Below are 12,889 nucleotides of genomic sequence, written 5' to 3'. Positions count from 1 at the left end.
ATTTTAAAGCCATCGACTGCAATATTAAGGTCAAGTCTGTACTCCTTCGTTCAGTTAGTGAATATGGTCGCTGTGGATTTAGTGGGGGAGAGTTTTCGGTTCCGTACAGCGATGTTACTTAGTCTGAAAAACAGGCAGTTCCCGGATAGTTAAACTCACAGATACATACATATATTAAGAGGAATGCGAAATTAACATCGGAATATAAAAATTAATGGACATACCTAGTATATTAAGACGAGAGAACCCTAATGCGCTGTAATAAAATTGCAAACTAGTTTTCTCGCCAGATTTATGTATGAGGAATTCACAAATCTAACCAATTTACAGCATCTAAACTCACCTTTCAATCAGACAACAACAATAACCGGTAGTTTCATTCGGTTTCACTTTCCACTACGTCACATGCCACACGAAGTGACTGTGATTATGCTTTCACTGATCCCTCCGCCGGCACGTCGGTCCAACGAACTCTTCACACAATGGCAAAATAATTCAGTTTTAATTTCTGGAATCCCGCATGCAACGCAGTGACGTGAAACCAATATGTGACGGCAGTGGCGTGCAGCAGGGTTGCTGCCCTTGAGTATAGTATAAAATAGAGGCTGCTGTAAGACTGCACTTAGCGTACATACATACATATGTAGTATGTACTGAGTGGTGATGCTAAGTACCAAATTGAGGTGAGCTCCGGCAAGCGGGCTGTCAAGGCTGATGGCACTGATGTTGCTGTAGATACACAGTTGCTGCTGTGGCAGTCGATGGCTATCGATGGATTCTAGCTGCAGTTACGCTGATGATTGTGATGCTGCCACTGATTCTGCTGCTGCTGTTGCTGCCGCGGCTGTTGTTGATGATGATGAAGGTGATTACAGTCTGCAAAAGTGCTCGAAAGGTGGTAGACAAAGGCTCGAAATAAATGAAACAATCAGACCCACCCCGTAAAAGCCTTCATTAAGGGCTGTTAGCAGCGCATAGAAGGATGCACACAACTTGAGGGTACAGGACAACGAACTACCGGCATGAATTTGCCTGTTTTGCTCAGCAAGGTGAAATAAAAATCCCAAATTGCCACGGCACAACACCGGTAAGGTGTACAAGAATAGTTTGATTGAGTCCGGTGCAGGAAGGCTGCTGCCATTGAAGCCACCCCTAACTATCTAGATTTTAGCCAGCTACCTTTGCTCACACGCGACCCGTATTAATATCGTCGGCGAAATCATGATTCATCCAACAACCCGCTGCCGCTTTGCTTTGTGGCGAAAAATCAACGCTTTCGCTGCCAGAAAGGTGTCGTTGTCCTCCTTGATTAAGTCTCCGTGTTTTGCTCAACGCACACGTGCACAAATACATAGACATGTATGAACACCCCTTTGTCCTTTTTCGGGTGATTTGCCTTACAAATATTTTCATTTCACAATTTCGTAGTTTTTTGTTTTTTAATCGGTGACAATACTCTTCATCTCTCGCAGTCGAAAATCCCTTTTTCAGCTTCCACTACCTTCCTCGGGCTTTTATTTGTCTAAATGCCGTTAGGCATGAGGTAGGTCGTGTGCCGTGAGTTTTTATAGTATTAAAATAAAAAATCAAAAACAACTACAAAGCCCTATATGTAAATGCAACAATAACAGCACAATAATATTTACATATTCCCGCTTGCTCGTTCAGAAAATGGAATCAAAAAAGCGATCACTGTGCAACAAATAATTGTAATCAGAAATCATTGCTGTCTTTTTCATCCTCATAAATCATTCGTCGCGGAGCAAACACGACCTACACCTCTACAGTGGCTGCTGATGCCATCCACGTTTCCCTACTGAAAGCGTGTTATTAGTGTTTACTACTAGGATTTAGAAAGCATATTTTAAAATAAATAAAGGGTCACCCGTTTCGAGGTTCCTACTTTTTTAAAGAACTATCACAGAAATTTCAAATTTAATGGAGAATTGTTTATTATCATTTGCAAGAACATTCTTTGGCATTTAGTTTTTCTCTGTTTCTCTGTTTCAAATGTTAACCGCGGCTTCGTCTCAGATGTTTCATCCATTGAGTCTAATTTTCGGTGACTCGTTCGAGCATTTCGACTGGTAAATGGCGAATGAGACGTTTGATGTTTTGCTCCAAGACCTGAATCGAAGCGGGATTACCCGCATAGACTTTAGACTTTACATATCCTCACAGAAAAAAGTCTAACCACGTGGTATCACACGATCTTGGTGGCCAATAACCGGCCCAAAACGCGAAATTATCTGCTCACCGAAGTGTTCCGATGTGTGGGAAATGGCGCCGTCTTGTTGAAACCAAATATCGCCGAAATCACGAGTTTCAATTTCAGGCACCAAATAGTTGGTTATCATGGTGCGATATCGGCCACCAAACCACACCAAACCGTTGTTTTTTCTGAATGAAATGCCACCTCTTGAATCTCTTCAGGTTGTTCCAATTGAGCCAGTAATGGGCCTCATTGCTGAACAAAATTTTGTTCGAAAACGTTGGATCTTATTGGAACTTTTCAAGAGTTCCTTGAACGAATCGATGTCAATTGAAATCCAAACATTACAGCCTGTCAAAAAGGTGCTATTGATAAAAGTACTTCTACTGGGACCACCCGTTACAAGAATTTATGGAAGAACATGGATTTAAAATAGATTTGCAAAGGCCAAACAAAAATTCGAGTATTGTTCGAGTTCCGCTTTGACTCTTAAATATAATTAAAATGGTTTATGGTTCCGAGAACCATAAATCTGACATTCGAGCTAAGATTATGTCTGTTGGATAAATTGGATCACCATTACGAAACATTCTGTAGGTACTTAATGAAAATAATATAAAATCGAGTATAATAAGTCAATGATCACTACTTCTATCATAGCTAGAAGGTCCGAATGAAACCAAAGAGATGTTCGACATCATTTAGAATATGTTTTTCAAAGCTTTTTAACCTAAACCTGACGAAAGCAACTTATGAGATAATAAAACAAAAGTAGTTGTTGCCGTCTTAATTGATATTCATACAATTTTATTAGAGATACTAAATGGTCATCGAGTAATAAGAATTCAAAGTATAGATCTACGGCAATATGTACTTATGTTCAGTCTGAGTTCTCTCCTCAAATCCTTATTTCAGCATATTTCGAACATTTGGAAGTATAAACACAGAACTCATGTGGTTTACAGTTAAAAGAATCGTTTTCTTTGTGGATCCTTATGACATTTAGACCTAAAGTACTTATTAAGAACTCCATTCCAGTCTCAAGCTTTCTCAAGGCTTCCAATTGAAGTCTCCAGTTGCAAGGACCTAAAAGTAAGAGTTAATATTTACTTTTCTTGGATGGCTATTCATTTGCATGAAGCTTTGATTTTTACAAAAAATTAAAAACCCAAAAAAAAATATTTTCCCAGTCTTTTAAGCCATGAGGTTCGTTTTAAATGGCCAATAACAAAAAAGATTTTTCATTATTGCTTCGCTTTTTCACATCCACTTTCATGAGCTGTGTTAATTCTTTGAAAATCTCTCTTCCTTTCTTTCTTTATTTACCTATTTGGTTTTTTCTATATAACAGTTAGCACACAACCATTTTTTCCAACACTGAAACGGTTCGTCCTGTGAGTGGAGAGCGCGCAATAAATAATAACAGTATCAAGGTAAATTTGCCTTTGACAACCTCGGTCGGAGTGTTTGACTGTCAGTTACACCACTTCATTGGAGTTGTTGTTGTTATCAGCATGGTTAGTGATTTTTACGGTTTAATTTTTTTGTTTTGGCCGCCAGCAAGTTACGTTTTACTACTCCGACCACCACACATATACCGTTTTTTACAGTTGTGCAATTGTATGTTGGTTAGTTTGGAGAAACGGTACTTTTATTTGAGGTTGTTTGCTTTAAAAGCATTGCGTGGGTATACAGGCGGTCGTGTGCCTTAAGAAAACAATCGTCAAATTGAGAGATAAGAGCAATATTTATTTACAAATCTGTGTTAGGCAGTTAGGAATGGGTCCTAGCGGATTTATTTCTAAAAAATTGGAATTTTGAAACCATTTCCGAATTACAAATGTACAAATTAGTATGTATGTATGCATGTATTTAAAATAAAAACTACTATTTTATCGAATCCAGAGAGACTGATTGAGAAATTATCGTAGCAATTACAAATTGAGCAAAACTAGGACTACTTACATATGTATGTATCTACATATGTACATATATGGAGTATGTTGCAATAAACGCAGCCAACTTCGCTCAGAAACTTTCAGGCGGTAACCACTTAACCTACGGCTTTCATAACTCTTCATTTCTTAGTTATTATCTATGATGCAATGCAAAATTTAATGGAACTTGCCACTCCCAATGATATCACATGATCATCTCTATTAGAATTACCGAGTTCAGCAAGTCGCTGTATTCAAATCCACGAAAGTTTATCAGCTGCACGCGAACGTGCCATACTTTTGCTGCAAAAAATCGCTCGGTTTAATGTACCCAGCTGGATGGGCAAATAAATAAACATACTTATGTGCATAATACATGCATATACACAGATATGTATATGTAATTATGTTGCATGAAACGGTATCGCAGTTTACAACTTTTTCCACTATCTCCGCTATTTTCACGATTTTTCAAGTGTTTCAACAATTTTCACCGCTAAATAAATGTTTACTTTCAGTTTTCCCCCTTCGCATCGGGACTCACTTCAAAATATCCCATTACAAAACTATTTAGCAATAATGCAATCTAGCCGCGTGTATTATTTACCCGAGCTTATTCGTGTGTGTGTTTGTGTGTATGCATTTGGTGTTTTGAGCAGTGAAGTGGCTCGCGTCCGCCTCCGTCGACAAAATCTGATCAGTTTACATGTGTCGAAGGACGAGCCAGCGAGAATATCATCTGGAGAGCGAGGCATTGTTGCACCATAAGTAAATATCTATTAAAACGCAATTTGAGTGCAGAAAAAGGATATTATAACCAAAGGTGATTGGTCCAGTGTTGCCACGTATTAAAGCGTCTTATAATTATGTTAAAATTACGTACCATATAACTACTTAGATACATACATACATACATACATATGTACTTATTTTGGAATATATTTCAATATTTTGAAGGTAAATAAAATTCTCGTTTAATTTTAGTTTTTTAATTTTAAATCACAAACATATTTTGGCTATTACGGAGGCATTCGATTCAATATTACTCGTTTTTCTTCTTTAAGGGGTTATATCCACTCGTGAATTTCAAAAAATCGAAATACTTATACTTATTTCGAAATACTTATTCGCTAAAAATTGTAGTTAATCCTGCAAATAGTTTCGGAGATATAAGAATTTTTAAACTTAGTGTAATCGGCTTCCTAAACTTGAAGGCGTTTTTTTCGAAACGCTACTTTCCTAGTCGGTGAGATTTTTCTCCGCAACAGCTGAACTGATTGATTTGATTTTTTCACACGACTTAGATCTATTTGTTTAGTCATGATCGAAATACGATTTTTGAAAATAATTTCAGCAATTTTGACAAAATTTAAAATTTAGACTTGTCATTCTATGAATACAAATAATGATTCATCTATTTAAATATTTTTTTTTGTTCAAAGGATTTCCTTCTCCACCTTGTCTTCTCAATTAGTCGAGGTTTTCTTGTTCCTCTGCTCATGACTCAGCCAGCGTAGCGACTGTCTCTTAATTCGCTGAACTATGTCAATGTCGTTGTATATCTCGTAAAGTTCATCGTTCCATCGACTCGGGTTTTCGCCGCTGCCAATGGGCAAAGGATCATAAATCTCCCGTAGAATCTTTCTCTCCAAAACTTGAAACGCCGACTCATCAGATGTTGTCATCGTCCATACCTCTGCACTATATAGCAGGACTTGTAGAGTTTAGCCTTTGTTCGGCGAGAGATGACTTTACTTCTCAATTGCCTACTCAGTTCGAAGTAGCACCTGTTGGCAAGAGTTATTCTGCGTTGGATTTCCAGGCTGACGTTGTTGTTAGTGTAATGCTGGTTCCAAGATTGACGAAAATATATACGACTTCGAAGTTATGACTGTCAACAGTGACGTGAGAGCCAAGTAGCGAGTGCTACGATTGTTTTTTTGATGAAAGGAAATATTACGTCTTGCCCTCGTTCACAAACAGAACTATTTGCTTCGCTTTCTCATTCAGTATGGCCAATGATATCGATGCAATCGGCGTACCCCAGCAGTTGTACACTCTTGTAGAAGATTGTATCTTCTCAATTCGGCTCGGAGAGATCCTTTCCGATCTTGAGGGAGCTCTTGGTATCAATCAACGTCATTTTATTCAGCCGTTTTAGTTTTGCGGGTATACCGCTGTCAAAAACTGATTTAAAATTGACGAAGAGGGAGATCTATAATCTTTTCACGGGTCTTTTTAAAGATTTGGCGCATGGTAAATATCTCGTTAGTTGTTGATTTTTCAGGCCTAAAACCACACTGATACGGTCCAATTAGTTTGTTGATGGTGGCCTTTAATATTTCACACAGTACGATTGATAAAACCTTGAGGAGGCTTATCCCAGGGTAGTTGGCGCAGATGGTAGGGTCTCCTTTTTGTGGATTGGACAGAGCACATTTAAATTCCAATCGTCGACCATGTTTTCGTCGGACCATATTCTACAAAAAAGCTGATGTGTGCTCCTTATCAGTTCTTCGCCGGCGTATTTGAATAGCACGACCGGCAATCCATCGGCGCACGCCGCTTTGTTGCTCTTCAGACAGGTAATTGCTATTCGAACTTCTTCATGGTTGGGTAATGGACCGCCTGCTCCATTGTCATCGATTGGGGCTTACCATTTCTAGATGTTATACTTTCACTGCCATTTAGCAGGCTGGAGAAGTGTTTCATACTACTCCATTTTTCTTAGCTTAGAACAAAATCATGACGTGATGGAACAAAATGGACTTTTGGCTTGTATTCAGCGACCCCAAAAACGTATAACACATCAAGTTTGGTGAATGGAGCTCTTAATTTTTTTTTACTTACATATCTACAACTTCTAAAATTTAATTCATATGTACATACATACTTATATATTCCCCAAAACGGCATCATAATCCCATTGAATCTGTGCCTTTCAGTCTAAAAACTTAATATTTTGAAAGAGATTTTTGAAAAGTAAATTCGAAAGTCGACTTACATTGTCACAAGTCAAACATTGATACATTCAGATCGCACAGAAAATTTTGAAATAAGTATACATATGTATGTTTTCTTTGATCATATGGCAACGCTGTCATTAAATAGTAAGAAATACACCCTTACAGACTCGTGTGCTGCTCATTTCATTCAAAAATATCCTTTTCCGTGAAGTGACAGCTCAAATGCTTGTCAGAAACATATGCACATTGAATTGGTACAGTGTACATACTTACATATGTACAATGAATAAATGGCAACCCGCGCATAACGGACTACCTTGGCAAACACGTTTAGCGCACGCCAAAGTCATATAAAATCGAATAAATGCACGTTTCCTTCCAATCTGAATATTTATGACTACAAATGAATATTCAAATGTATTTCATATGTACATATACAAGTATGTATGCATGTATGTAAGTATGTGTGATTGTTTGCGTGTATATTTCCGCGTGCACGCGCCTCCTTAGAGTCTTACGTTTCAGGTAGATTTCAATATTTTTGCACTCAGCGTTTTATTGTTGCAGTTGCAGCTGATGCTGACACATATTCTCTGCGGCAGCAGCCAAAACAACAACAACAGCAATAGCATTAGGATAAGCTGAATGTATGTTGAACGCATTTCCCCTGAGCCCGATTGAGGTTATGTCGTGCGTGCTCCGCCGTTGAATGAATCTTGTGAATATGCATAAGGATAACGGTAAGGACAGCGACTGCTGGATTTCGGCGGTGAAGCCACCGAGCTGTGTGGCCGTTATGCGTGTAGCGAGTTGATGAAGGGTACGGCGTTGGTTGTTTGAATGGGCAAATGTCGGTGGCATTGACAGATCAATTGACATTTGTGGCACTATTTGCGGAAGATGTTGCCTTTTTATTGTCATGCTTTTTGGCAAGGATACCGTTACGCACAAACACACACTTCAGTTTTTGAGTGGCAGAAAAAGGATTGCGGATTAGGTTTTTTGTTGTAGTCAAGGCCTGGGGGATTATCAAATGTGAATATGGAGTATTTAGTGTTCACTAAGAATGCAATAATGGAAAGAATGAAGCGAACGATGGGCGCGTGATGGAAAATTGTCACGAGCCCGAGACTCATGTCCTCTTTTCATTGAGACCATTCGGGTAAGCAGATGATTTCTTTGCCTTATATTTTTGACATTTGGTCAATTGCTCCTTTTGGTCGGAGATGATGGATGAACTCATTATGACATTTAATTGTTTGTAAGCGCCTGCGCCAATATAATAGGATTACAGCCTTATTGAATGGCCTATAGCCCTATAAATTTTTAATAGAATTTCTGTAGAAGATTTTTTTTCACAGGAAGAACTGGAGACAGTGGATATACATATGTACATATACTTATTTCAATATGTTTGTAAGTATGCTGGAGTATACTCCATTAGCTCTTATTTCATCTGCTGTTGCGAATCAACGAGGACGAGGAGAAGAGAGCATGAAATAGTTTAGCATTTAATTAAAATTGTACAGAATTTAAAGAAAGTAACATACTTTAAAATGGGCGGGAGAAAACAGCCCTTTGAAGCCAGATGAAAACGGGCGGTAAAAGCATTGTTGACTGCTCATTTACATTGCCCTCTCATAAGATAGGTCGTATCAGCTGATTCGGGCTTCGGTTTTACGGAATTCGCTGATTCTGCTATTACCCTGAGCAACGTTTACAAATCGTGCAAATTGATCAATATAATTGACTTACTGAGTGTACTTTTCGCAACACCATCACCCATCTTGAAACCGAGAATTCATTTTCGGATAATATTCGACCGAATAGACCACGTCCAGAACATAATGAAAAAAAAAAAAATAGCAGCCGTAGCTGGTAGTGTAGACGAGACAGTAGAGCAGCTCGGACTGACGTATGGAATCACTTACGTCCAGATCTTAAATAGAAAGCGTACAAAATACCTGTAATGCTTGTGAAAGAACTGAAGCCGCTCGACCTTCCTAGGCGACTTCGCTCCGCTTTATGGGCTCTTGAAAAGTTCCACGAAGATTCGACGTTTTCGAACCAAATTTCATTCAGAATATACAACGGTTTGTTGTGGTTTGTGAGCCGATGGAATCATTGATCCATATTTCTTCAAAAACGATGCCGGTGAGAATTTTTGAAAAATTCGAAACCATCAAAAATGTAAATTTCTGTAATTTTTTTAACTTTTTTAGTTTTTCTTTTTTCTTGTAACTTATAAACAAATGGAAATTAAAAAATTACATGAAATTCTTGCCTTAATACTAGAATACCTCTTTTACCTTAATGAGGGAAGTGTTGAGTTTCTATCCCATCTTTCTCCATGCAGCTTATTTCAATCTGACCACATTAATCTCGATTGGGCAGTAAACTCTTACAACTTTGGATTTAGCTTGAGAAGGAGCTTGTGACTGCCTAGTTGCTAGTAGCGAACCCGAGCTTGTCGAACTCGCTTCAGGCCCAATTATCCAGTAGTGAACGCAAGAAGCTCTTAATCTTACCCATTTTACATGTGATGAGACTGAAGTACCTGTCCCAACGAGCTTATCAGTCCTGCAGTTTCCTGCAATTTCGTTGTGACTAGGCAAAACAGTTTAGTCAAGAATTAACTCGTTGCCAGAAAAAAATTCCAACATCCCTTCACTAGTCTCCATCGTACGGTCCGCGCGCTCAGTCACCACACTAAAGAATTCTATGCTCCGTAGCAGGAGAGAGAGTAAACTAGAAGAACCGTTTCCCCGTCAGGTCTAAGAAACCGGAACGGACAACCATTTTTAACCCGCAAGGGCTATCAACTCGGCACCATTTCTCGAGATTACTTCAGGAATGTTTTCTGCAACTACAATAACAACAGTGGATGCCAAATTAAGTGCACCCAACTTCCCCAAAACGATTTTTTAAATTGCAATTTACAGTAACATTTTCATATATCGAAAATTATAATATCACATGACCTCAGGAAAATTTAATAAATGCCTAAATGTTTAATAACTGAACTTCTCCTGAAATAATAGCTCATACAAGCATTTAAAGAATAATGCGAAAATCGAGATTGTAAACCATTCAAAAATACGTCAATTGAACAATGCAAAATACTAAATCGCGGTAAAGAGATTTAAGAACTCAAAACATGTAAGCTTAATCTGTATAACGTTCAAATTTCCAATACAAAAAATTATAAAATGAAAATAATTGAATACCAAAGTCGCCGCAAACTTATAAAAATAAAAATATTGCACTCCGACGGTCACACGATACTTATCTGCGATACAAGGGTCCCTCATCAATTAAGGTTCAATGTTTAGGCATTTCAATATAATTGTACACAAATACATACAGACATTTGGCACACAATGCGATGCTTATGTCATTTCCTCATTAAGTTCATTTAATCCAATATTCAAAACTGATTTGCTCACACTGCGTTTCTCACACTCCCACCGACATTTTTAATCAATACACACATACACACACACTTGCATATACACACGCACAATGGGTTCCTCTAAAACCGCCCCGTAAACTCGAAACACCAATGTAGAGCACTTAGAACCACCACCAGCAACAAAAACAACATGCCAATATTGACGCACACGCACACATAGACACACACAGACGCACAGCGGTTGGTGATCATTCAATTGATCCTCGACGTGGCGCGGCGATCGTGTGCTGACTCTCGAGCTGCGGGTACCTCAAAATCAATACGCGGTCACATATCCTCTCATTAACGGTTTGTAACAAATCTGAAATGAGGAAACCTTTCAACACTTTAACTGTCTAGCGCAAACTTTGAAATTCACATTTGATTTTTTTTTTTGGTTTTTGAAAAACAATTTATTTCACTTAAGAAATCGATGAGTGTGTCAAACTCACCCCCAATAAAGTGTTATGTGCCGTGTGTGTGTGTTTGTGCCTGATATCTAAGCGCACGGATCGCGCTCGGTCGCTGGCTCACACATGGGCGCCGGCAGAGAATCGAACGCCGTTTCTGAGGAACGTGAGAACGGCGCACACCCCTTTCCACCAATTTTCGCCACATTATTCGACTTTAAGTACGCGCGTAACGGCCACTTCACAATTAGCTACAACTCGGCAACAAATATACAAACATCTTAATATTTCGCGGTTTTATGAAGACCGTGTAATATCCAATTAAGCTGCAATTGCCGTGAAGTTCCTTTTATGTTCAATTCAAAATAGTCACCCTTTTTCTTACGTGTCTCTAAGGTTTCTCACAGATTCAGAGTGGAATCCAATCGGAGTTATACAATTGAGTTCTGAAGGAACTGACTGAAAACTTAAATTGCTCTTTTATCTGGAGAATTTCGCTACTTTGTTTATGTCTTGCCCTCTTCCATGCTTACGAAGCATGTTGTAACATCTTCAACTGAGCCATTTGAGCTGTCGTTCGAAAGTGTCGCGGTTGCGCGGAGCTTTTCTTCCGAATCTTATTTCATATCTTTTGAATGACAGATAGTGGGATTGACATTTACTTCTTCTAGGGGGCTCTAAAGTTTTCCCGAAAGCTCTCTCACCTCCGTAAAGGTTTTTTGGTCGTTTTTTTTTTTTGTTTGACTGCGGACATTTGTTGATTCAGTCCCCAACTAATTTTTTGACCTTCGAGCTACTTTATTTTCTTGTTGAAATCACAAAAAACAAGAGCCAAATTTGTGTTCAAGTTTCAAAGGAACTATTTCGTGAGTGTTCTTTTGCCGTTTGCTTACGTGAGAGCGGGGCTTTTGAGTTATTAATCGCGTATCTGTATTACTTTTCTGCAAGTTTTTTCGACTTGTTATGCGAAACTCACACATTAAATATTGTATTTCATAAAAATTTGAATCCCGAGCTCATACACTGACATTTAAATAACATATTTAGAACTAGCTTTACCTAAATTCGCTCAACTTATGGTCAACATAATCGGCCTACTGAGCGTACTGTTCGTAACACCATCACCCATCTTGAGACCCAGCATTCATTATTGGGTAATATTCGACCGATTAGACCACATACAGCTCGCAGTGAAGGAAATATAGCAGCCGTAGCTGAGAGTGTACACGAAGACCGTCGAGAGTCGATTCGGCGCCGTATGCAGCAACTCGAACTGACGTATGGAACGACTTGGCGCATTTATTTATTTAGTTAAGTCTATGAATATTTACGTCCAGATACATATATTATGTACAAACACTGAAGCCGCTCGACCTTCTCAAGCGACATGGTCTGACTATGGTCTCTTGAATAGTTTCACGAAGATCCGACGTTTTCGAGCCAAACACATAGCATCAATCAACAAATTTATTGAGAGAAGACTTCGGTGAGCAGAAAATCTCACGTTTTGGGCCGGTCATTTGGCCACCAAGATTGTCTATGCGGACAATCCCGCTTCGACTCAAACCTTGAAGCAAAACATCACGTGTGTCATTTTCCAAATACCATTCAAATTGCTCGAACGAGTGATGATATATCAACATTTGAAGGAGATAATCTGAAAAAACCCAAAGAATGTTCTTCTCTAAATTTAAAGTTTCCGTTTTTTCATTCTTTTCAGGATGATTGTCCATAAAATCAGTTACTCACACACATCTCATACCCACGTTTTAGTCAGCGTTTCGATACTCGGTTGTTTCCAAATCAGAAATATAAAAAAATGTTAATTCGAAACCGCCATGCATGTAGTTGTGGCTATTTTTAGTCGAAAATATTTACCCTTTCCTTCTACATACATACCATATGTTTCTATG

This window comes from Bactrocera tryoni, unplaced genomic scaffold (genome assembly GCF_016617805.1).
Source record: "Bactrocera tryoni isolate S06 unplaced genomic scaffold, CSIRO_BtryS06_freeze2 scaffold_64, whole genome shotgun sequence".
NCBI lineage: Eukaryota > Metazoa > Arthropoda > Insecta > Diptera > Tephritidae > Bactrocera > Bactrocera tryoni.
The sequence above is the reverse complement of the archived record's forward strand: the minus strand, read 5'-3'. Positions refer to the sequence as shown.